We start from the raw sequence: 27,973 nt of genomic DNA on the forward strand, positions 1-27,973 counted from the left end.
AAGCCCCCACATTTTCAACCCCCCCCAAATTATCAAAGCCACAGACTCTTTTCCATTCCACACACCTTTTATACTTCCATTTGTACTCAAATAAACTCTGCAAACATTCCTGTCAATCCACTGTTCTCTGGCCAATCAGGTCTCTGCAGCACTCAGCCAATCCCTAATCCAAAAGTCTAGCTATGACAAAGAGGTCCTTCCCATGTGTTTCTGGGCAGAAAAGCCATGCTACTGAGATTTCATTTTAGAGGGACTGCCTGTTCCCCAGCTACTGTTTGGAAGGCTCCTACTCCATCTGTTTTTATGAGGGATGACCAGCAGTCTCAGTATTGACTTAGCAGGGCTGCCCTGAAGGAAGGCTGAACATGCTCAGAGCTGTTTTCTTGAAAGCCATACCTCAAAGCACATTTTTTCCTAACTAGTCAGAAGGAGGGTGTGATTGCCATGAACCCACACTAGAAATTGTGTCAGCAGCCAGGGACCCCTACTGGACCAACACAAGACACTCAATGTCTCATTCCTGGTCAGTCATTGCCAGTTCAGACCTCATGAGTGATATTAAGGTTTTGTTTTGTTTGCCTCAATATGCATCACTTTACACCCGTTTACATTGAATTGCATTTGCCACTTTACCATTCACTCAGTCTGGAGAGGTTCCTCTGAAGCACATTTTTTTTATATAACCAGGATCAAGTCAATATCATCAGCAAACATGGCTACCTCACTGCTTACTCCTAACTCTAGACCAGGGATACATGAGCTTCCAGCTGTTTTTGGAGTACAGTTCCCATAATCCCTGACCACTGGGACCGCTGCTAGCTAGGGATGTTGGGTCTAACAACAGCTGGAGACCTAAGTTTGTGAAGTCCTGTTCTAGACCATTTATGAACAAGTTAAAAACCGTGGTCCCAATACTGATCCTTGGGGGACTCCATATCATAGCTGCCAAGTTTTCCCTTTTCTCGCGAGGAAGCCTATTCAGCATAAGGGAAAATCCCTTTAAAAAAGGGATAACTTGGCAGCTATGCTCCATATTATATTTCCCTCCATCTGGAGAACTGTCTACCTCTTCCTACTCTTTGCTTCATATAACTTAACCAATTTCTTGACACACAAGAGGATCTCTCCTCTTGTTCCTTAACTGCTGCATTACTTTCTCAAAACTTTCTTTATCCCTCCTTTATTGCGGAATGTATTATATAAAGGCTTTTGCTGCAGTCAGAACTGGAAGCAATTTTAACATATCTTCCCTCCAGGTTTGACTATTCCTCAATCTTTTCCAGGCTTGTGTCCTATTGTCAATGCCTAAGTGCTGGTGGGTGTTTTACTTGCACCAAGATTCCCATTTTGACTTCATTTCTCCCAGGTGCTGCAGAAATGTGTGCTTCCCATTTCTGGTACTGTGTGTTGACTTTTTTAGGACAGTGGTCCTCAACCTTGGGCCTCCAGATGTTTTTGGCCTACAACTCCCATGATCCCTAGCTAGCAGGACCAGTGGTCAGGGATGATGGGAATTGTAGTCTCAAAACATCTGGAGGCCCAAGGTTGAGGACCACTGCTTTAGGAGGCCGGTAAATAGCTTTTTTAAAAAAAACACTGAAGAGCAATTGTGGAAAACATGAGAACTTAAGTCTTGGATGTGAATGTGTCTAGGACTGACCCAGCTCCCCTTTATGTCCAAAAGCTTTCCAATTGATTTCAGAATTGCTTCCAGGAGATCCCACAGGGAAACAATCTTGTGGTGAGCTAACTGTATGGCAAAAGCACTCCATCCCTTTCACCACTTCCCATTGTTTTACTTTAGTGGTCTTTAGGTGGCAAAATAGGTTTCCCAAACAGTAAATGGTATCTCTCTCTCTCTCTCTCTCTCTCTCTCTCTCTCTCTCTCTCTCTCTCTCTCTCTCTCAACTTGATTGGGTCCCTAGGAAGGTTTTCTGTTCCCCTACTCCTTCCAAGAGTGATTCCATCCAATCAGGTATCACAAAGTGAATGAGCTGAGTGGCATTGTTCTTGAGGGCAACAAAGCCAATGAGATGTTTCCTCCATGCGTGATTCTAACCAATTGGATCACTGATTTCCCTCACTTGTCTCTTCGTGGAAAATTTCATCCCCTCTGAATGCAACATCTGGAAAAAAATAACCCTTTTTCATCTCACGCCTAGTCTAATCATTTTCACTGAATTCAAGAAGCCATGAACCATGGTAACCAATTGGACACTGCAACATAATTCCACATCCCCCACAAGAGTATACATCTGCTACCTCACTTGTCACTCTTCTGCAAGATAGGAACAAGATTCCAGTATGGGCTAGATAGATCATCTGCAGTCTCCTTTCATGGTCACAAATGCTTATTCATATACTGTCCTACTTCTAGACATGCTTCCATTGAACTTTTTCTGGTTTGCTTCTTAGATGGATAGCATCCACTTCCAACATGTTGAATCCCCTCTACCTTGCCATCCCATGACTCCTGATATGTCCTTTCTGCCCGGAAGCACAACACTTCTGGATGATATAGCAATCATGTCCTGCTCACATTTACAGCTAGGCATGGTCTACCTGCACCTAGGTTTTTGCCAACATATCACATTTTAATGCAAGAAAATGCAAGAAAATGCAAACACTTAATAACAGGCGCCTGTGCCTCTCCCACTCTATATTATTGAAGTGTAGGTTGACATTTATTTAATATATATGGTAATGAAAAACAGAAAGTTGGATTTGGACAGTAAGAATCCAGGGCTGAAGCTACCCCTTTTAAGCCATCACTTGTTTTACATTGTGGCTATGGGCAGGCATCCAGCAGAAAGTGAATAAAATATTTTGAGGATGCTCCAACAGAAAGGTATATATTGAAGCTCCTAAGAGACTGACCCCTCTTCAGCTAATCAAATCATTTACAGGTAGGCACAATGAAGCACGTGGCATGAAGCTGGGACCTAATCTATAAAGGACAACATGCTAGTGTATTAACTGGGGTTAGAAATGTCCATATTTGCTTGTTTATCACAGGCCAACCTTTATTTTATTCTGGCACGTTAGTCGTATTGAACTTTTTTGTTTCTTTGTCTACTTTTGCACATTGGTTGTAACATAAAGGTAAAAGTAAAGGACCCCTGACAGTTAAGTCCAGTCGCGAACGACTGTGGGGTTGTGGCACTCATCTCGCTTTACTGGCCAAGGGAGCCGACGTTTGTCCACAGACAGTTTTTCTGGGTCATGTGGCCAGCATGACTAAGCCACTTCGGGTGAAACCAGAGCAGCGCACGGAAAGCCACTTCCGCGCCTGCGTCGGAGGTGGGGTTGTGGGCTGCCCGACTGTACCATCGCGTAGGGGCTGCAAGCTCAGCCCCTATGCAATGGTAGGTTCCCGCCTGCGTCACTCCCCCGGACCAGCCAATGAGGTCGGTCGGGGCGGGGCCACGACTCTTAAAGGGCTCTATCTTGCAGAAGAGTGACAAGTGAGGTAGCTCCCTCTTTCTTCCCCTGTTCGCCGGAGCGAACAATTCTCCCGCCCGCCCACCCCTTAAAAAGAGATAAGGGGACGCTGCTGTGGACGTCAGTTGGTCGCCCTGGTTGGCCAGGGGGCTGGGTAGGACTTTTCCCATACTGGGCTAGCCATGATGGGTTTTTCGCCTACCTCGTAGCATGTCGTCACAACTTAGGTCAGGCGGTTAGGCGTTGGAAATTTGCATAACAATTAGATGGAGGAGGGGCAGGTTACGTCAGCAGCTGCCCATATTTGGAGAAGTAATTCCGTTAAAGGATTCTGGGGGCGAGGCTTGGTCCTGAGCCTGGAGTTGCCTGGGCCGTAAGGCACGCCCCTTCGGTGGCCACAGGAGGAGCTCTAGTTAATCTACGTCGCGGGGATATAGTCGGATATAGTCTGTTAGGTTCCAACGCCTAAGCCAATTCCGCTCTACATGCATAATTAATAAAGTTGTGGCCTTAACCACCCAATTAAATCTTAATCCCTGTGTCATGAGTCTTTATTCAGGGGAAGGAGGGCATATTGCCACACAAACACCGTTTACCTTCCCGCCGGAGTGGTACCTATTTATCTACTTGCACTTTGACGTGCTTTTGAACTGCTAGGTTGGTAGGAGCTAGGACCGAGCAACGGGAGCTCACCCTGTCCCGGGGATTCAAACTCCCAACCTTCCGATCATCAAGCCCAAGGCTCAGTGGTTTACACCACAATGCCATCCGCGTCCCTAGTTGCAACATAGTAGACCTATAAATGCAAGCAGGGAGCCAAATACAACACTCCCCTAAACAAAGCCATCTAATATTAACAAATATTTCATATTGCAGCTGTGGGTTGCAGCAGGTAAATCAGGAGACTGAACAAGAGTTTGATTCAATGACACTTAGAAACAGGTTCTGAAATATGAGAGCATAGCTGGTAAACATAGTGGAAAGGACTAGGAATCGGTGAACCCCTTTTGTGAATGAAACACACAAACACACTCCTATTTTGACTAGTTCTTCCTTTTAAGCTCTAGCTCCCTATACCACATAGTGCACACCATTCCAGATATTTTTCTGGGCCTAAACACCAGCTTTCCAGGGGCATATGCGGCTGCTGAGGGAGGAAAGTTGGCAGAAAAAATGCATTAAGCAAGTGGGACTTACTGGATCCAATGCAATAAAATGGGGTCTGCCAACCAATTCAAGGTTCAGAGGCAGTGTGGCAGTCCTATACCCACTTACCTCAGAGCCAGCATCATTGAAATGGGACATACTTCGGGGGGGGGGAGTGTATTGGCAGAGGATTAAATGCATCTCCAATATATATTGCCATATTTTAGATATTCAGTAATTTTATCATATGTGAGTAAAATCCCATTAAGAACTTTATTTTTAATCTGGGATATATATATATATATATATATATATATATATATATATATATATATATATATATATATATATGAATTGTTGGATTCAGGCTTTCAGACCTGAACATTTTGAGGAGATGGCATTTTCCATTGGCATCTCTTAATTGAATAAAAATATTTCCTAGAGGGCAAAGGAAATCATCTTATTCGACTTGTGTGAATCCTGTTTACTCTTCAACTCTGAACTCAGCAGGTTAAGTAATTGGAAGACAGAAAAGTTCCTATATTTCTATTTCCAGCTGGTGATACACAAAAGACAGGAAGTTATCTCATTAATAGGGCACCAGCTTTATGCAAATTATAGTTAGCAGAAAGGCTTCCCTTCATACTTTTTTCATAAATTACCTAATAAAGTCAGAATAAATGGCCATATTCAAGAGCCTTTTGTTGTATTTTTAGCACAAGACTCTTTCTGTTACTGCAAATATGACTAAATGTGCCTTGTTCAAAAGGGGTGTTTATGAAATAAGGCCACTCAAAAGCTTTTATTCCTTAACAGCCTTCAGTTACTTTTGTGCCACAAAAATTAACATAATTAGTCACAGAGAATAGATGACATAAGCAGCATGCCAGGCACAAAAGGGGAAACCAGTATCTAAGGAAGGTATTTGGAGAGATCAAAAATTTTCAAAGTACTCAATACTAGAAGGTCCTTTTTATTTGTGCACAGCCTTAAGATACTCTCCCCCCCCCTCTTTTTTTTTTTAACTCCGTGAAATTCACATAATGAGATGCAGCAGACAGATGACATTAGCGATGAGGCATTAGAAAGAGGTCAGTTTCCTCTGAAAGATAGGCACTGTTCCTGTTCGTCATTAATTTGCAGCTTCAAAGCAGCGAGCATATGATAGTCTGGCATGTTAAGCAAGTTGCAGTTATCTTTAAATAACCATTTTTTCCAGTTATTAGAAGCTAAAGTTTTTAAACTTCTGTCTGAAAGCAAAATTAAAGCACGCAGCAGTGCAAAAAAAAAAAAAAAGACTGCAGAGAGATTAGAAAAGGAGGAAATCAAATATATTTTATAAATGAAGTTAGCTTTTCCCTGGGGGGCGGGGAGTGGGGGAAAGCCGCGGTTAACTTTAAGAGTGCTAGAAATGTAGGGCTGTGTTCAGTCCTTAAAAGACTGTAAGTCTGGCTAGTGAAAAGAAAGATGGAATAGCTATTTTTAGTAGCTGTCTTCTTGTTGATTAACATATTCTGGACTAAAGGGGCAGATGTTGCTGCTCTGTATTACTTGCCAAAGACAAAGACACTGGATTATGGGTGGCAGAGTGCAAGTCTCTGAGGTAGAGGCAAAGGAAAGGGAAACTTCACTTTCCCTTTTCTGTGACATGTGTGTTAGTTATGCATGCAGGCTTACAAACAAAGATACCTTTTCTGCTTCAAAAATGGGATAAAATGGAGATCTTCCCCTCTGGCAGAAGATCAACAGGAAATATGCCAGGACTATGCAGAATGACTTCACACCGTGGGGGGTAAAGCGACGAAATGACATGGAGATTCCCAACTGGAAAAGCTTGGATCTTTGTGAAAGGTGCAATCTGCCTCTAATTACTGCGTTTTGTTTTAGATAAACACCACGGGAGAAATCCAACCCCACACTCTTCTGATCATTCCGTCAGTGCAAGCATTTAAACATGCTTACATGGAATGATTCCTCCTCTCTTCCCCCACCATGTGCTGTTCCAGGGGTTTCTCTTGATGCCCTCAGAGCCAATTTTGTGGCAGAAGAGGAGAATTGGGGGGACGGGACTCCATCATGCAAGCAGAAGTCTTCATGCAGGACTTCTGCTGATGGGAATCATTAGTTGAATCCTGCCCTGTATCTAATTATTCATTCCCTATTTAACGAAGAATTGGGCAATAAATACGATAATCAAAAGAGCTGTGCTTTAATCACTCCTTTATTTTTATTTTTATTATTATCCACATTGTGTACAATTGTTCATAGAACCAGGAATCATGGCATATAGGCATAAAAATAGCAACACTAAAACTGTAATGGTTTTTTTCAGTGTTTCTGCAAAATCCAGCTAATGCTAGACACCATTATCCCCCCCCCCATTTTTAAAATTTCATTTTAAACAATATGCTTTGCGACCAACATTATGTGAGCCATGCAATTTTACTTTGCAAATTAAGCAGTTTGTTTATCATGAAAAAGAATAGCCTAGCTTGATGGATATAAAATATGAAGACTGTGGTCTAAATATTTTGCAGATGGATAACTGGCAAATATTCAGAAAATACCCGATGAATATTGAACATCAGTATTTACAGTAGAAAAGGAAGGAAATTTGGGGAAGGAAATTCTTTCCTCTCTCATTCCATAGCAACCTTCCACAGCACAGCACCCTCCAGAGATGCCCTTTGGGCATGCTGGTTGGGGCTGATGTGAGCAACATGTTGGAAGAGGCAATTTTATCATTTAGACAGCTGAAATTTCACTTCCACTTGCATGAATTCAAGCTAGCATCCTAAGGTTGGTGGTTACCCATAATTACTTTCCGGAGCATTTTTTTTTTTGCATGCATTTAACTGCCCCTTTTGTGTCATTTACCATCGGTGTATGGCAATGTGTTGGATCCCATGAGCTAAATTCTGTTCCTGGGGGCAAACCCAATGACAAAAGGGGAACAACGTTATTCTTGCCAGTTTCTCCTTCCCCTTGCAGTTCTTTATGTCCCTTGCCAGAACGCAAAACATGAAAAAATGAAATGAAATGAAATAATAAAATAGCAAAGGGTTGAGAAACCTTCCAGAACTGTATGGAAGATAGTAATGGAATTTTAGGTACACTGAAAAAATCAGTGTGGCTCTAATCTTTGCACTCATCCATTTGTCAGATTCCTAAATATTATAGCATTTTACAACAGAAAAAAATAATAGTTTCCTAGTTGGAGCTAGCAGGATATAAATCCATTATTTCCCAAGTTGTGAAGCTGACAATTTTGTTAGAAGCATAAATAAAGGCAGGTGAAGTGGCAGTGAGTTCTACAGGTTCCATTTCAACTAAAATTAAATAGCTTTGCATTTACTAACTGCAACATATATAACTAGAATGAGCAGAAATTATGAATGGGTTATGCTTGTTAAGGTCTGGTTCAGTTTAATTACAACATTCGTTCGGAGGAAATATATAACTGAGCCTACACACAGACATACTCTGATACAGCACATCCATATAGATGTTAAATATGTATGCACCCAGCAGTATAAAATACATACCCAGACTTGTTCATTATGCCTAAACTTTTGCTTTAATCACAAAGCTTTATACATTATTTTAAACACATTTTTAACACATGTTAATAATATTCATGCCGTCACTTTGAAAAATCTGCGAGATGTGGTTAATGAAGAGAAACTGCAGTATAAATTGCATGTAAAATATGCAATCCACACCAGCATAAAAGACCACGCTATTTTTCATTAGATGTCTTTTAGCTTGTTGAGATTTATTCTCTATGGTTTATAAAGAGCATCATCAGGAAACACCTCTTAAAACAACTTCATGTACACAAGGCAATCTTCTCGGTTTAATGAGATCCTTTTGTGTGTTTTTTGTTTAAAAATAGATTGCACAAGTCTATCTCACATTATGGAAAGTAAATCCTAATGAAAAGGCACTCACCAATTTTTTTAAATCTTCCTGCTTCTCCTTTTCTTCATGTGGTTTGTACATAGGAACTCATACTGAGATTACACAGAGTATTCTAGTAGTTGTTATATCATCATCATCAATCATCATCATCATCATATTTCTGGTTACAGGTAGGTAGCCGTGTTGGTCTGGATCGAAGTAAAATAAAAAAATTCCTTCAGTAGCACCTTAAAGACCAACTAAGTTTTTATTTTGGTATGAGCTTTCGTGTGCATGCACACTTCTTCAGATACTTCTTCAGGTATCTGAAGAAGTGTGCATGCACACGAAAGCTCATACCAAAATAAAAACTTAGTTGGTCTTTAAGGTGCTACTGAAGGAATTTTTTTATTTTACATCATCATATTGTTATTCTTTTGTAAACTGCTTAGAGGCTCTGTTACAACCAAGTCGTATATACATTTTGTTAAAAGTAAATAAGCAAAGATTTTAATGTTAGCAACATCTTGCAACACAGGACTTTTGAATGGAGCAGTTTTGCAGTTATACAAATGTGGCAGGAGAATTATGCAATGTTTAAACGGTTGGTTTATTTGTTACTTTCTCTTCAGTTCTCACAAGTGGAAGTTTCAAAGTATGCTTCCAGCGTAATGATGAGAAGAGGTAGCGCTATCTGATACCATTGTGCAAAACCATCAATATGTGAAATATCAACATGTTGTTGCTGTTGAAACATACAAAAGGCAAGCTATGTTGAGATTCTCTTTCTGGTGGCGGGAGGAGGGCAAATATGCGAACTTATTCCTTGTGCTGAAGTTCTAAAGTGTGGAAGCTTGCAAGTTACTTACAGCCGCAGCTGTCTATGCCAAGGCTACCCTGGTTTTCATTACTAGTGGGAACTCAAGTTAATACATGTAAGAGTACTCCTTTCAAAAAAAATTATCTACGTTAGTAGCCTCACTTGACAGACGTACATGAAAGGAATTGGAAGAATTCTCCCAGCTTATGTTGGATGCATATTTTAAAGTGTTGTACAGTTAAACTTAACCACTCACCAGAATGACACACATGCTAACAATTCACTTTCCCGCAAACCCAGAAACACTCACACTGCAGAAAAAGACCACAAAGCAGAACAAAGGAAAGGAGCTAAATAATGGTATTTTAAAACTTTACAACAGGCTCTTTTATAGAAAAGAGGAGGCTCTGAAATGATGGAAATAATTTCTTTACTCCTTAAAAAAAAAAAACAATGGGTGCACAAAATTTTTCTCTACCATTTGCTATATATTTTAATACCCAAAGGACAAAGTGTTCAACTCACATTTAAGCTCCATTCAGATTTTTCTACAGCCCTTCCAAAATAAAAGACAAAAGCAGTGCATGTGTTTTAAAAAATTCTCATAAAAGCAGATGACCTGAGGGATTCAAAAACACTTAGATAATCAGATATTTGGATAAATGAAAGTTTAACTTGCATAAAGTTAAGCAGGCACGGGGATGCATATATTTCTTATAATTAGATACAGAAATGGGAGGGGAGGAATCTAATATAGCTACAAGTTGCAGGTTTTATGTAACAGATTTGCCACTGGCCTTTATGCATACTATGCACAGATACATGTGATAAACAGGCTTTCATTTCCATTACAGTTTTGCTCTTCCTCCAGGCTCAATTGCCTTTATTTACAGCCCCTAGCCCAGAACCACCAACAAAGGTTCTCCTCAGGACCGACAAACAAGGTGATGAAATGGTGAGAAAGGGCTGTAGGTATTTAAATCTGCAGTAGAACACATGTAATCACAATAAAACAGTAAATTAGAATGGATAGCACACAGCTAAATCCACTAAGCCTTCTGCTGCAACAAGATCAAGTGTGGCCCTGATGAGCTTCCATAAGGCAAGAATTTCTCAAAGCTGGCAACATTGGTGAAAGTGTCTTGCTCTTTGTCATCAGCATGAACTTAGAGCCTCTCTGGTTGCATCTCTCCAATTGAATCATATTCAGGATACCCATTCATACCCATCAATGGATTTGATTTAGTCATGCTTATTTATTCTGACTATGAATCAGATACAACCCATTATGCTGATTGAAATGATAAAGTGGTTGTATTCTGGCTATTACCTTTTCATTTTCGAATACCTTCTCCCATAAAAATAACCATTGCCTTAGTGAACTCTCGTATCTGGGAAGGCTTGTTATGCTGATTCCGCCACTCCCAACATGCAAGCTTAGTAGATGAGGGACTCTTAGCAAGGTGGAGCAATAAAAAATATGGCACTCCCTCCAGCAGCAGCCTGAAGACACACACACCAAAATGCTTGACACCTTGTCATACTCATTCTGTACAATGTGTAGATTTGCTTTTAGATTGCCATCTCCTAAGCAGATCCTTGGGATGCGGGTGGCGCTGTGGGTTAAACAACAGAGCCTAGGGCTTGCCGATCAGAAGGTCAGCGGTTCGAATCCCCACAATGGAGTGAGCTCCTGTTGCTCGGTCCCAGCTCCTGCCAACCTAGCAGTACGAAAGCACGTCAAATTGCAAGTAGATAAATAGGTACCTCTACAGCGGGAAGGTAAACGGCGTTTCCGTGCGCTGCTCTGGTTCGCCAGAAGCGGCTTTGTCATGCTGGCCACATGACCTGGAAGCTGTACGCTGGCTCCCTTGGCCAATAATGCAAATGAGCGCCACAACCCCAGAGTCGGTCACGACTAGACCGAATGGTCAGGGGGCCCTTTACCTTTACCTTTAAGCAGATCCTCCTCCAAGCAATTGAGTGCTCTCTCCCCACCCTGCATTTTATGACCTGGTTTTTCACTGGAGGGTACTATTTACCACACAAAAAAGCCATATGATTTTCATTTATTTGTTTTATATTTGTTGCTATCTGACATGATAAAGACACCCAACTATCTACATTTCCAGGATGGGAGAGAACTGTCTACATGTAATGAAAAGGGAAGCCATATATTTTCTGTACATTGCCTTTGAAAGCTCCCAGGGACATTGTAGAGGGGAGGAGATATCCGCCTTCATGGGGGCCACCATATTTTTTTTCCTGCACAGTGCCTATTCAGATCACCGCTTTTTAAGTAAAAAGATAATTTTGTACATTTTTTTAAAAAAGCAATCTGTTACATTTAGTTAAAAAGGAAACATAATGGACTTTCAGTCAATCACATGCAAACCAGACATGGACTGAATTGGAATGGTTTCCTCCATCCCATGACATGTAGGAGAGCGACAAGATCCCCAAGATTAATTTGTCAGATTATCTAACAAAAGGTAGGTGTATTAATATATATGTCTGAGATTATCTTTTGAGATTGTATTTTATTTTAAAACAGTAGATTCAGTGGTCTTGGCCAACCTTACTTTTACATCCTTGTCCATTAGCTTAAGAGATAATCATGAAAAATTGTATTATGAATCGTTTTTTCACCTATTGTCTTATACATTCAGTTTCTGTATTCATTTTCATGCTACCTTTGATACATCTTTTTACAAAGGTATGCCCCATGCCTCTCTGGCTTAAGTGCATACATAAAGCAAATCAAATTTGATTATCCATTTCCGTTGACAAACATTCATTCACATTTGAATCCATGCTCAACCAGAACTTCAGTTTTGATTAGTTCACTTCAGCAACCTTGAATCCATTTAAACCTCTTCTATACTTCAGCTAACTCTGAAGCAAGCATCATGTTTCTGCTTTGTGGCATGTATATTAGAAAGCCACCCAGGCACCCTGATCTGAAATATTTGAGCCAACATAGCTGTCCACAACCTATCAGTAAAACATTTGTAATGCTAGCACACCTGCAACAGCTTAGCTGTTTCAAAGTCTGTGTCTAGTGAGCTTTTGTTATACTTTTTTAAAAAGATGTTGTAATTGTTGATGTTCATTTTTATGTTGTGCACAGTCTGGGGAGGAAGGGTCATATGTAAATGAAATGAATGACAGACCCCCAAGTGTCCCTATTTTTGAGGGGTGTCCCTGATTTAGAGAAGCCGTTCCCAGTTTCTGACTTGATCCCAGAATGTCCCACTTTTCCTTAGGATTTCCCATTTTCATTGGAGAAATGTTGGAGGATATGGAGTTATTATGTTTTTATATATGTTGGAAGCTGCCTAGAGTGGCTGGGGCAACCCAGTAAGATATGTCTGGTATAAATAATAGAATTATCATTATGGACTGGGACGTCCCTATTTTCATCGGAGAAATGTTGGAAAGTATGGATTGAACAAATGAATGTCTGGATGAGGAAACCAGCTGTCCATTAGAGTGTCTACACAGCCTTGTGTTCCACCGTAATATGCCATAAATAATAATCAAACGGGAGGCAAGATTACCATATCAACTGTTCTGGGAAACGTCAAACTATTTGTCAAGCCTGGCCTTAATTCTGATTGGTTTCCAAATGTGCTGGTGCAATATAAATCAATTAAAAAATGGAATTATCAAATTAATTCTACTTACTGGATTCCCACCCCCACCCCCACCCCCCATTGCAAAAAAGAGTTTTACACCTGGATATGCTTTTTGGTGAACAAGTCTTTATTAAAAATAGCTGTTGCTGACACCCCACTTGTCAAGCAGATCTTGATTGCTATTGATTATTTTCAACCTAAATGGGAGCTTCCGTAATAAAGTGATTGCTCATACTAGTCAGCGACTTGGGGCACCGCAGAAGACTGCACTTTTGTGCAGGCTTCTAAGAACGAAAACCACAAGCTGAACAAGGATCTCAACAGCTGCACAAAATTATTGATTCTTTATTTGGAGCTTGACAAGCCTGCATCTGAGATATGTCTCCAATTATTACTTTTTAGGGCTGCTGTGTGCTTCATGCTATCATTTTTATCAAGGGTAAATGCTGCGGAAATGCTTCCAGGCTTGCAATTTACTAACTAACTTTCAGCTTTATGTGCATACAGGACAAGTCTCCCATACATGCCCATGAATAAGAACTGCTTTCTCAAATATTTTCTGAAAGTTTAGGGCACGCCAGTGCCTGAACAAAGCAGACCAGGAAGATGTGAATGCCAGCACCTTTAACCCTGTGTTATAGAATTTGAACATTGAGGAACATGACATAATACTGAGTCAGACAACCGTTCCTCCTACTTTCACTTTTCCTGACTGCTTTGCCCAACCTGCTGCCTTCAAGATTTTGAATTATGAGTCCTATTAGCCTCAGCGAGCATAACCAATGGTCAGAGATGGAGAGAGTTTTTATAGCCCCGAAAGTGGAAATAGGTTGGGAAAGGCTGGTTTGCAGCAGTTCTCCACATTTTGAGACATGGGCCTTTCCCATCCTTTCTTGGAGATGTCAGGATGTGTGGAAACTTTTGCATGTGTCCTACCCCTAATTTACATGTCATCCCTTCTTCTCTTTTGATAGCAATGCAAATGTGTGCCCTATGGACCATATGCTGTATGTTTCTTCCGCAGGTGACAGCACACTGTAGTTATGGATGCATTTTGCATCGACGGAAGTTTTCCTGGGAGAGACATGAGGTGTTATGCAGGGTGGCCAATCCTTTGGCACATGTGGGCACATTTGCAGACCAGAGAAATTATCACATGCCACAATCAAACACACATTGCAACCTCTTTTGTTTCCACAATAAAATGCTTCCTTCAACCTGCCTTTCGGGAAGGGGAGGAGACCCATGCAAGGAAACCCTTCTGTGGCAACTCCCGGACTAATGTCTCTTTTAGCATCTAGTTGTAGCCTGGGTTGCAGCTAAGCTAGTCTGTAAACAGGCAGAGAGGATCTTTTCATAACAATGTAAGACCTTCCCTAGGCCAGCATCCTGCTGCCCTCAGGTTCTTCTGGGAAGCCCAGAGCAATCACTGGATTGTTGTGTAGAAAGATGGTTGTGTCTTTAGTGTACAGCTACATCACATTGCACACTATAATTTGTCTGAGGAACTTCTGCAAAGGGTTTACAGCCCCATTGGCTTGCCTCAGTCCCTTTCTTCAACTGGGGACAGATGCGTACCTGGGAACTGGTGAAACGGGGCATAGGCCTGGGGGTGGGCACAACAATCACCTATCAGACTATGGAGTGTGTGACACAAATGTGTGTGGCAGTGCACCGCTGCTGCCATGGGGAGATCAAACACGGAAGAAGCTTCCCATCCTCCTTTCACCGCTGTAAAGTGATTTTTTTCTTGGTGTGTGTGGGGGGATTCTGATACAGCTGCTTGTCAGGGCCGCAAAGGACCCTTAGTATGCCTCTGGCTGGGGATATATCCTTCTTTATTTATTGTAGTTAAAACCAGTGCATGAAGACAATCCTGTTTAACTAATCTTAAGGGGCCACAACTGTAGTCCTAGAATACTAAGCCCAAGGTACTGTGGTGTGTTTCTGAATAGTACGTGGAAAGGAAATTGGAGAGAGAAACTGGGGATATTTTACTCCTATGAATTAGTGCACAAATGCAGATTTATAGCCTGCATATGTGTTTTGTATTTACTGATGGCTGTAACTAGACACACCTGTAAGCTGTGGCAAAGGGGAAGAATTAAAAATAAATGCAGAGAGACTGTAATAATGGGAGGCTGTGTTTCACAGGCTCTCCTGTTAAATCTTTTATTTCTTTTTTCTGGAATGCCTTCTGTCATTTAGCAAATGGGGAAACTGTGTGATATGGCTGCGCCAGGTGTGTGTGTGTGTGTGTGTGTGTGTGTGTGTGTGTGTGTGTGGTGTTGTTGTTGTTGTTGTCATCTTCTTTTTGGTTAAAAGTACTTTTACAATTTCTATTGGAAACTGTGAGCTAAGTTCAGAATTTGTGGGACCAGTTAACCTGAAAATAATGATAGTTTATCTCTGCATTGTCAAAATCCCAGTTCCCACAGCTATTTCAATAAGTCAATTAATATCCACAAGTGCCGAGGAGGCAAATCTCCCTTCATATGTGTCTGGATCAGTTAACAGGAGTTTAAAAATCCCATCCTTCTCGATGAGATTTTAACCTTCTCATAGGAAGGCAGGCTAATGAAAGGTAAATAAAGTATGCTGCCTGACATATGTTAGCCATTACTTCCTGTTCCTTATGTCACACATTTTCCCTGTTTTGGGATGATTAACATTTTTCCGTGGAAATCCTCACAGTGGTTATTTTGTTTCATGCAGTGCACTCTGCCAAACCTGGCTTGTCATTAGACCTTTGCATTCTTGGTGGTGTTTCTTGGTTAATTGCTTCTCAGCTGACTTTCATTATGGGATGACTTTACCTCCAATAGTTACAGATAATGTTTCTTAGGCTGTTGACTGTGCCGAAGTGAGTTCTGCCGAAAACTCCCCATTTACTTGGAGCCGTGTTCCTCTCAGGGAAGTCTCTTGTCTGACAGGGCATATTTTTGTAACTCACATAAAATTGTCTACTAAATGAAAGGGAAGGCCTGTCAAGGGAATAGGTGAGGTTTAATTGACCTCATTTTTAAAGCAATGAATCGGGGCTTTTCAAGGTTTTGAAGATCAACGTTTTCGATAAAGCGATGTCATAAAACAGTCCTAAATGTTCACTGCTTTTGGCCATGGCGTCGGAGATTTTGCACACCCTGGCCGTAAAAAAAAGCTTCAAAGATTTCTATCTCCTGGCAGCCAAGAAGTGTGGTAATAAGGTAAGGGTTGAAACACATTGTTGGCATAAGAAATCCTGTGCTAACACCAGATTTATAACACACCCAGTTTAGTAAGAGTTGGCACTACTGTAGTCTGTTTCCTGACAGTGCTGTGATAATATACAACTGAAGATGAAACTGCCAAATCTCACACCTGAGAAATAAGGCACACTTTGGTTGACGACGGAGGAACTCTAAATTAAACTTTCAGCATTTGTACTATGGAATCACGCCTCTTTTAGGATCTACCATCGCAAAGGACTGAAGTTTAAAGCTTGCTTCTCCAGAATATTGTAAAAGTTTATTAACCCCCTCAGGCGTTCATGTACGCAAGCATACATTTGGAGTTGTTACAATTTAAAGATTTACAGAGGTGGGGTTCAAAGGAATGTAGCAGTGTCTGATATTTCATTGGGAGCACATGGAAGTGGGTAATGATGTGAGTTTGGATCAGTAAAAGCTTTTTTAAAAAAGCTTAAAATGGCAAATGTTGAATCAAAATATTATTGTCACCCTTTGTACTGTCTTTTTTTTGTTGATTATCACTGAGTGTTCTACAACATAGGAAACAAAAAGGGCATGATTTGTATTCTGAAAAGAAGGCAACCTTCGAAGTTTTGGATAAATCTGAAATTCACCTCTCCCTGCCCCCCCCCCCAAATAACCTTAATAGGTAGGACCGATTTCAGTTCTGAATTCCATGGCACACAAATGGGAAAGCAATACGTGCAGGATTTCTCACCCCCAAATTTCATATGTTATACTCTAAATTGTCTAATGAAGAAGCCTTCATTATATAAGTAGCATCTCATTAGCCAGGGGAAGGAAGCGGTCCTAATTTTGATGGAGAAATTGTAGCATTTATCTATTATCTCATTCGTTATTTAGGGGGCAGTACTATGGAAAAATCAACCAGCAGGATGGGTAGCTAAGGATGCTAGCTGAGTTGAGGCTGGCGTGGGTCCTCAAAAAAGGACATTCCACAGGTGTGGTGGGAGTGGGATCAAAGTCTGGGGACTTAGGCTGGGCTGTAAGCACATTCAGTTCAAACACGTGACCTGGCAACCCAGTGTAGAACACTATTTTAAAGGCTTGCTGTCTCTCTACCAGTTTAAGACAGAGCATTCAGCCCCGCTCCTGAATAGCGAGCTGGATCTGGTTACATCAACTTGCTTTTTGCCAGTTTCTTGTGTGTAGTATTGTTCCTTAAGCTACTGTTGTAATTATTTTTATTTAAAAAAACCCCACACACGTTATTTCCAATGAATCTACCTATTTGTTTTATTGGGAGGGGGGGCAAAGGATTCTTTCCTTTGTCACATAACTTTATATACGTTTATTTGTTTTGGTGATTTCTGCTGGTATCATTACTACAGGTTGCATCCAGTGCTAATCCTACTCAGAGCAGACCCACTGAAATTAATAGACACGATTAACATAGTCTGAGTATGACCAGCAGGATGCAATCCCATGTGCTGTGCTATTTTCCTAGAAAAAGAGGTGCCCGAACTCACCATAAACGCCTCTCTTGTTCTCTTATAATGGCAATGGTGCCCACGTGACAGGTGTCAGAACTGAGTTCCAGTGAGTTCCTGCTGAAATAATAATAAATAATAATAATAAATGAAAAGAAGCCCTGCCTATGAGTAATACTACACTCTTTTGCTGATTTGGTCCAGTTTTTTTTTAATAAAAAAAATTAATGTCATTTTTCACTCTTTAAGCAATCAATACTCATAATGCGTGGGGAATATTTTATCGCACTGTTGCTGGAAACTTTTGCAGATTTCTATTCTCTTTACCTCACTGTTCTTCCATGGAGCTCAGGGTGGCATAGAGAATTCCCCCCTTTTAACTTCACAACAACCCTTTGAAGTAGGTTGGCATAGGAGAATGTGACCGGTCCAAGGTCACTCAGTAAACTTTGTCGCTGATCAAGAATTTGAATCCAAGTCTCCCAACCTAAATCACACACTAAGCACTGTGTTGTTGTCTCTCTGCAAAGCAAATAAAGCAATAAGCATCCTGTGAGCTTAGATAGGCCCCTACACATTTTGCTGCTTAACCTGAAAACAATAGAATTTCTACACAGCCAAATTTTGGCAGTGGTTGACATAAACATTTATTTTACTTAGTAACTGAAATAACAGTTCTGTTGTTTTCCATTTTGTTTTGGGGCCTCTCTTCTTCCTTGCCAGGTAAATATATTTAAACAAACAAACAAATAAAATGTGCTCACATTTCTCTATGGAGATGAATTCACTAGAGAAGTGGAAAATGTTCTTAACTTAATCTACCTTAAGTGGATTCTCTTCGCTCTAAACAGGTGAGCGTTAAGTCATTTTCTCCACATTTAATGCTTGAATTTCCTTTCACACTTTAGATGGAAGCATTTTTTTAGACTACTAAATAAAGAAGCCACAAGACAATATTATATTCCCTTCTCACTCAAGGTAGTCATTCACTTCCGTAAACCCAAAGGTAATAACTACATAATGTTGACTAGTCACAATGTCTGTGGTATTTTTCTTAGCTTTCCAAATTATATGATTAAATTTTATTTCTTCCTGTGTTCCCATTTGGTATTACATTTCTTTCTTTCCTTCTTTTTAAAAAGCAGTTATAGCTTCTTTTATACAGTGACGTTTTGATTGATCATCCCAAGATATATAGATTTGTTTTGAGACTCTGGTTGCATTTTTGACTATATAGTATACATTTGTGTGGTTATGTGTTTTAATTCCTCCTGTATGTTTTATGATTAAATGCTATTATGAACAAACTGAAATTCTTATAACTGAATCCTATGCATGGTTTAAGTCCCATTTTATTCTGTGGTGTTTGCATAGGCTTGCAGCTTTAAAAATACAGCAAACACCACAGACTGGAATTTTAAAGCCGAAAAGTATTTTTCAGGCTGCAAATTGTCCATTCATGAGTAATGTGAGTTTGTTCTAATATAGGAAAAGTTCTGCATAGTAAGGGACTTAAGAGGACCCACGGGCATTAGGTAAAGTCCAGAAATTGGAATGGGGTTGAGCTATACCCTCACAGAATGAGACCTATAGTCCTAGGAACTCCCAGCCAAGGAAGGCACCCATCTGACAGTTAATACTTTTTTGACAACAGCCCATACTTACACCAACTTCCATGTTTCCCCTCAGATACACCAAACCACATACTTCTGGCCTCTAGGCAGCTGACCCCATGTCTGTACACTGCAGAGCAGTTGCAGCAACAGTAGGCCCATGCCCTTCCTCCAACTTATGTGCCCTCATCTGATGAGCTGTGAACCTGAGGCTTCACCTACATTGAAGTTGTTCTTGCTCTTCCCTCTTCAAGACCCTCCTGGTTCTAGTAGACAAGAGGGTGGTAAGGATTTGAGTGGCCTCTTCCTCACCTGAACAGCCTCTTCCTCCAACCCGTCTTATGCATCCATCTCTGTCTCTGACAGCTCTGACCGTCCCTCTTCTTCCCCACCTGGGCTCCTGCCTTGTGGGTGGTGCCAAACCCCATAAATCGCTGGCCCCCTTCCCTGGGTCAATCCCCTGGACTCCTGCACACACTCGTCAGAGTCGTGTCAGTCCCTGACACCTACGTCCACCAACCCACCTTCCTCCCCGGTTAAACAGTTGAGCTAAGCCAGTGTGGAAGCCGATTCCCAAGCGTCATGCCAGGATGACTAAGTCCAAAGTTCATATCTATGTTCACCAAACTAACTGGATGTTTTTGGGTTGTTACCAAGAACTCCATCCACCCCACAAAGGAATCTTCTAGCCTTTCTAGAGTACGCTCTGCTTTCTGATGGACTAGCTCTGGAAATAAAGAGTGGCTTCCAGGACAGGGAGTTGGACGGATTTTCACCTTCCTATCTCTGTTTCAAAGATTTTTTGAGGTGTGAACGGGATTCTAATACAGCCACCCACACATGGCAGTAAAGGAGCTCTCAGATCTGTCAATCCGTCATGTATGAAAGCTCTTGAGGAAACCCAGAAGCTGCATGAGATTCCTAGTGCCTGAAGCTCTTTACATGATGGCAGTGTGTGTGCGCACATTGAGTATCCCTTTCCTGGATGGATCTGTATACTTGAAATCCTCCATCCAGCATCTCTTCTGTTATTTATCCTGGAATTTGAGTGGGGTGGATTTCAATCATTCCATTCTCTGTCAAAGCCAAAGGTTTTGCCCATCTCTTAACACCCAGCTCTGTCTTCTGCATGATCTTTTCTTGCCTGCGCCAGCTTGATAAAATGAAAGTTGAGGTGTATTTCCCTGTGTGCTTTCCAAAAACGCTTTAAGGATGGGAGGGTGGCACCTGACTCACTCGACTCTTAAAGAATAATGAAGAACATTGAGAAAGTCATCCAATATTTAAGGCATGCATTTTCGTTCAGCAAAAGTGTGCTTCTCTGGTTGATATTATATTTTGCCTTTTTCTTGTTATTAGGAACAGGCTGCATTCACAATAATTCAGGTAGCTGCAAACTTTGGCTGTCCTTTAATTCACAACCACTTACCCCCACATACACTTCCTTTTCTCTGCAACTTGTCAGCTGGGAAAGTCATTATCTGAATGGATAGCCTCACATCTGTCAGCTGGGAAAGCAATTATCTCAATTGATAGCAGTTGTTTTAGTTGAAAATAGGCAGGTATGTCTCTTTAAATGTCTCAGAATGTTGTCATTTCATTATATAGTCAGTTGACATTGCTGTGTTGTAAACATGACAAAGCTAAACAACTACAAAGTGTTATAGCCTATGGGAAACAGGGTGAAGGGAAACTCTCAATTCAGAACTGATCCTTTCAAAAGTAGAACTGCATCATCTTCTTTTATTACAAGAGTCATGAATTTTGAAAGTGCATGAGCATACTAGGTGAATAATTCTCTTGTATGGAGTATTTTTTCCACTGTTCTTAATACCCTTGTCACCTTCCCTTTCACCTTGCCATCAAATGTAGTTTATTAGGAATTAGGCATTAGGAATTACTCAGTGCACGCCAATTTTCATTGCTGCTACTACTCATAGTAGTATAATAAATTTCTTATTTAATAAGAATAGCGACAGCAGCAACAATAGTGAAACTATACCCACCATATCTGTACACAATGGTAACCTAAGATAGCACTCAGAAGAGGCTTGCCGAGTGGAGCAGCTAGGCTAGGCAGAAGAAAGAAGTTGGCGGGAAGGTCAGTGTAGTCCAAACATACTGTTAAAGCCTATCTGCCCATCTGGCAATCTTGCACTGTGTTTGCACTGCACCAACCTCTCTGTAGCATCATCCCTCTCTCCATCCTGGTAAGCAACAGCAACCCACCACCAGGATGCTGGCTCAGTGGCTCCGCTTCACCTGGCGATCTGCTTCTGAAAGGCAGGCATTATATTGTGTCAAAACTTAATCGCTCCTCTTTTCTTATCAGCAGTAATAAGGTATATTTCACTGTTCTCGTGTTCTTCACTGGCATTATACAGGTGCAATGCCTCTTCTTGTTGAAAGAGTGCCTTTTTCCAAAGAAATGTGTAAAGGGTACTCTCATTTTCCTTCTCATATTGAAATACTGCCCCTCAACGAAGCCAAACCTAGATTCACAAAATGTTTAGGGGTATGCATACCCCTGCTTCCCCCCAGAAAAAAGCACAGCATTGAAAGCAATAACAATGGAAAGCTTGTTGTGCATATAGAATAAATCCCAAAATAATATAATCATATATATTATTTGGAAAGTCCTCCTGGGTGAGGTACATCTATCCATACATATACATATACATATACATATACATATACATATACATATACATATACATATACATATACATATACATATACATATACATATACATATACATATACATATACGGGGATAGATGTACCTCACCCAGGAGGACTTTCCAAAGTTGGGAAACTGCCACTGAGAAGGTCCTGCCATGGGTCCACCAACTGGGTCCACCAAATGGAGGGGCTCTTTTAGGGCTCTAAACTATCACTATTTGGTACTAAAAGGTAAAGGGACCCCTGACCATTAGGTCCAGTCGTGACCGACTCTGGGGTTGCGCTCTCATCTCGCATTATTGGCCGAGGGAGCCGGCGTATAGCTTCCAGGTCATGTGGCCAGCATGACAAAGCCGCTTCTGGCAAACCAGAGCAGCACATGCGAACGCCGTTTACCTTCCCGCTGTAGCGGTTCCTATTTATCTACTTGCATTTTGACATGCTTTCGAACTGCTAGGTTGGCAGGAGCTGGGACCAAGCAACGGGAGCTCACCCCGTCACAGGGATTCGAACCGCCGACCTTCTGATCAGCAAGGCCTGGGCTCAGTAGTTTAACCACAGCGCCACCTGGGTCCCAGACTTGAAAGGTAACACCATCTATATCAACAGGCTTTAGTTCAGAGAACATGCATTTAGGATGGGCGCTTTAATGTGAAATATGCAATTATTTATGTTTCATAAATCTAACATGTGGGGCAAAGCTCAGCAATGCACTTTGCTCTCTCTCTCTCTCAGCCATCAGGAACAGATTTCCGATACAAAATGCACATGCACAGCATTGCATGTATTTAGACAGCAAAATCCTCAGTTTGTCCATTCATAAATTATCTCATGCCTGTGTATTTTCTACTCTGAAACCTGTCTCTTGGGGCCTTACTACAAGTAATGTTCATGGTGTTGTGTTGAGCCATCATGTTGTGTTCTCAAATATCAGCTGTGGAGGTGTGACATTATCAATATTGCAGAATGCTGGGAGTTGATGTTTAAGCCTACCCACAGCTACAATTGCCGTGAAACACCCCACCTTCAGCAACCCAGCAGCTATCATTAAGCGGGGGAAACTCCCATTGTTACCAGTGGAAGGCAACCCCCCTCCCCAATGCTATTAGCTTCATGCACCCTGGGAGAGGATTTCACAGAGCTTGTAGGTGAGGAAAGAAGGCTTAAACGTCAACTCCCTGCACGCTGCAATCTTAATAGCAGCCTTCATACCCTACTATTTAATTTTTAATTATTATTATTTTTAAATATATGTATATATATATATATATATATATATATATATATATATATATATATGACAAGATTGCTAATCACATCATTAATGTCACATATAGTTAGGGCTGCATTACAAATAATGTACGAAGTGGTCTTCAGCACCTTTGGTGCATCTCACGAATATACATGCATAAGATGGTGCATAATTTAACAATACAAATTAACAATTTAAGGGAACTACTAATACAATGCTGCTACAATGTGAGATGAGAAGGAAGCTGAAAGTTATGACACAAGGCTGAACTTCTTGATTTTCTGTAGGTTATCAATGCACAGTAGGATTTCAGACACCAACCTTGCCATTAGTGAGAAACCCAGAATAATGGAGTGGTAGCAAGTTTGCTTGAATAATTCATGCTTCCGCTGCTGAAACGTCAACTGCTCATTCGCTCTAAATATTAACAATATTCTAAATAAATGTTTTGTTTTGTTTGTTTTGAACTCAAACCCACAAAATCCTATTTTTGGAAACTGGCATTGTTCTAAATACGCTCCCCTTACATTGCACGGTCTCATCTGTGAGGCCTTTATGTCTGGAATCCTGATTGTGGCAAAAAGGAGTAAATATTTCCCCTGATGAGAATATCAAAGCCATGCGCCATTTCAGTGAAGTCTGGATGACACCTGCGGAGAAGCAAGTCATGACATTTTAGCTGACTGGTTGTTTTTCCTCTCTCCTCGTCGTGGTTTGTTACTTCATTTTTATTTATGCTGACAGAGAAAAAGGACCGTACATGAATCCATTCAGATGAGGCCTTGGCATACTTTCCCAATAATTCACAAGATTCCTCCCCCCACCTGACCATTCCCTTGTTAAGTTGACTGTACATGCTAGCCTTATCTACATGTGACAATTCTACCGAGGAGGAAAGGCGGTGAGGAGGAGAGAGACTTGAGCACATTTGTTTTAGCAGTCGTGGAGCTTCGTATCCATCTGGATTTCTCAAGCACAGCCACCTTTTATCAAGATAATAAGGTTTGGGTTTCATAATATGGAGAGGCCTATTTACATGTCAGCTTGGCAAAGTCATGACTGACTAAGGCTCTGTGATCCTTGAGAAGATGAAGTCAGGATCGATAATATTTATTACAGACCCATTTATAATGCAGGAGTCACGAAGAGCCTTGCAAGAAAGCTAGGTCTATTAAGGGAACACACTCTAGGGGTTTTTCATATTTACCAAGGTCTAATCCTACTTCTCATTGGTCAAAACAGCCCAAACCCATCATAGGTGCATGGAGAAACATGGGCAGGGCATGTCAATTTATGTGATTTACACTGCAATCCTATATACAAATCCCTATTGGCTTGGCAGGGCTTATTTATGAGTAGTAGGCTTACCTTTGATTGTGCGTAGTTTCTGTTCTCATAACTTTCCAGAAGGGTAGCCATTTTAGTCTGTCGTAATAAAACCCAAGAGTCTTGTGACACCCTAAGGCTAACAAATTTATTGTGCCAGAAGCGTTTGAAGTATTTGTATACTTCAAATGCATGAAGTATAATCAAACGTACACAGGTTGATGGGGGACAGCGGTGGTGCGTGAGAGGAAAGCAGCACCGGCGATGCCTTCTTGGCAGTGGTGGCGCTGCACTTGCTTGGATGAGGATGGGCTGGGGTGAAGAGGCACCAAGGCAGGGGAGCTCTGGGTGGGTTGGTGACGTCATCATCCCCATAGAGCGGCAGCACTGCTACTATCAGGAGGCTGCTCCTGCTACACCCCTCCCCTCCCACACCACTGCCGATAGCATGTGGGGAAATAATAGTCAAGTGAGTTCAGGGGAAATTTAAATGCAAAAAGCAGTGATAGTGCTGAGTACCTGAAAGCAAACAGGTACATTGGTTAATTAACCGGGTGCTACAGAAGCCCAAGGGAGAGCATTTCAACCTACTGGGGCACTCTGTAAGTGAGCTTAAGGGGGACCAACTTGAACAAAGGCATGCCAGATGGAAACTCTGGCAGAAAATCATTGAATTACAATCTATCAGGCAATTCCATTCTGTCACTGGTGTCTTGAATTGAGTTTAAGGTGGGTTTTTTTTTTTAACTTACTAATGCCAAGATATTTGTTACCACTAACAATGCCTTGTTAACTGGTAGGTATACGTATTTTTATTTCAGATGACCACCTTTTTGCATTTCATATCCCTCTTAATTCAGCTATCTACAGTGGAACCTCGGTTTATGAACACCTCGGTTTATGAATTTTCGGTTTATGAACGCCGCGGACCCATCTGGAACGGATTAATTCACTTTCCATTACTTTTAATGGGAAAGTTCGCTTCAGTTTATGAACGCTTCAGTTTATGAACAGACTTCCGGAACCAATTACACCCATGTTTCAGTTTATGAACGCTTCAGTTTAAGTACTCCGCAGACCCGTCTGGAACGGATTAATCCACTTTCCCTTACTTTCAATGGGAAAGTTCGCTTCAGTTTATGAACGGTTACTCCGCGGACCGTCTGGAACGGATTAATCCACTTTCCATTTCTTTCAATGGGAAAGTTCGCTTCAGTTTATGAACGCTTCAGTTTATGAACAGACTTCCGGAACCAATTGTGTTCATAAACCGAGGTACCACTGTACACACAAACACAAAAGTGTGTGTGTGTGTGTGTACGCACTTGCCAGTTCAGGGTTACTCTTCATGCATCTGATGAAGTGGACTATGGCCTACAAAAGATTAGGTCATAATAAATTTGTTAGCCTTTAAGACGATGCAAGACTTGTTCTTCCTACCCACCAACCATTTCCCCCCAGGATGTGTTTGTCTTGCTGTGGGCTCCATTCAAGAATACAATAAAGATATTGTAATAAAACTGAAATAAAATTTATTGCCTTAACCTAAGATCCATTTGCTGTGCAATATGGCGATGTATGATAACTTTATACCACCATCATAAGTATACTACCAAATTAGCAATAGCCCTACTGTGCTCCTGCTATGTTCCTCTGAGATGCAATGCAACCTTCTTTGACAGTTGTAGGTGAGATGCACACCATTCGGTGTATATGTGTATACATATGTATACATACGTGTACATATTTGGTGAGAAACAACAAACCAACCAAGCAGAAGCAGAAATATGGGGATGAGAAATGCATCTATGAAGATTCCTGGTGGCTCCTGCTGAGCAATCTGGAATCATTAAATGACCAACAACATGAAGCTCACTTGAGATGGAGTAAACCATGTTCCTCACTGAAGATACTGTGGTCACAGGGATAAGGTTCAGCCTCCACCCTCCAATGACATTGGTGAGTGTACTTTTGTACTTTCTCCCGCTAATGTATTCTCTTGATATTTGCAGACAATATTGCTGGAAGAGCAAAGACTCTGCCACCCTGAAATGACATGGGCTGGCCTTGGCTGTATCCTTTGAGGGATCAGAGAGCAATAGAGTTGCAAAAATGGGGACTGAAACCAATGTATAGCATCAGGGGAAATAAGCCAGCACACTTGACGCCAGAAAAGGCACCTGGCTGGACCAGGGATGGGGGAGAAATGTTCAGTACATATTATAATGTGAGTCTCCCAAATGCACACTTCCCCAAAGCAATGGGTGAAGACATATCTGAAATTTGCACTTCTCTGAATTTTGTGATGCAACTTTCCAACAAAATGTGTATACAGAGAAATGTGTATACTGGTGAAAACAATGTACACAAATGCATTATACAGAGGTTTTTTAATTTGATAAAAAATGCATATGCTGGGCAAAATTACATACACTAGTGTGTGTGTATTAGGAGAAATGTGCCTGAAAATGCCTACAAATTTTTATGCAGGATCTTTAAAAAAAATGAAAATATATGCAGAAATGGAGCAAACCAAAGTTAAGAAGAAAATGAGAAGTGGAAATAGACAGATTCACTCATCCCTATTAGAACAAGGCACTTAGGCACTTATTTTAAACATGTTACAGCCACCCTTCCCATAAATATAATTTTGGATGGAAGGTATGTGTTTACTGAAAGATGTGAAGTAGGCAAAGAGTCTCTATTTGTTCAGTGACATGTACATTTATGCACAACACACACACACACACACACACACACACACACAAACACCAGTATTTTAATAAACACTTTAAACCACCTTAATGACCAGTTTCTTATACCAGGGAGCTCATCAATATCTAGACAGGCATGGAAGCAGCTAGGAGGCTAGTCTGTTAATGAAATGTTAATGACTGAATTAGACCTGTAATAACCGAGGTAGGGTATACTGCTGTGAGTCCATTAGCATCAGCAGACCCTGCTGGGGAAAAAGAAAACATACAATGCACAATGGAACAAACTTTTTACTTCTTCTAAAAACATTTCATGCAACTATATAAAGGTGTCAATGACCTAGAGTTGAGTTTTTATAATACAATATGGAAACTCAGCTGACTTACACTTAACAATCTGATAAAACACATCAGTTGGCATTCATGTATAATGCCTCCAGTCCTGGAAAAACAGAGCTTGTGTAAGTCTCATTATTTTTACTGCGAGTTGCATGCATATAGCTGTTACAGGAATTCACATGCAACACTTCTAAACTGATGGGTGAGAGCTCCCTAGTCAGATTCATAATTTGGTTCGAGTGGGGGCTAATTTTCCCACACTCGGAAAATAGTGTGGTTCTTTTGAATCCCATTTTAAGACTATTTTGCATCGTGTCCTGTCACCCCCAAAAATATGTCATTGGGAGATTATTAGGATGTGCTACCTCTCCCTTGGGTGTTCAATATGTCCTCATCCACCTGTTCATATCTATCATGGTTG

This window comes from Zootoca vivipara, chromosome 1 (assembly GCF_965207765.1).
Source record: "Zootoca vivipara chromosome 1, rZooViv2.hap1.1, whole genome shotgun sequence".
Lineage (NCBI taxonomy): Eukaryota > Metazoa > Chordata > Lepidosauria > Squamata > Lacertidae > Zootoca > Zootoca vivipara.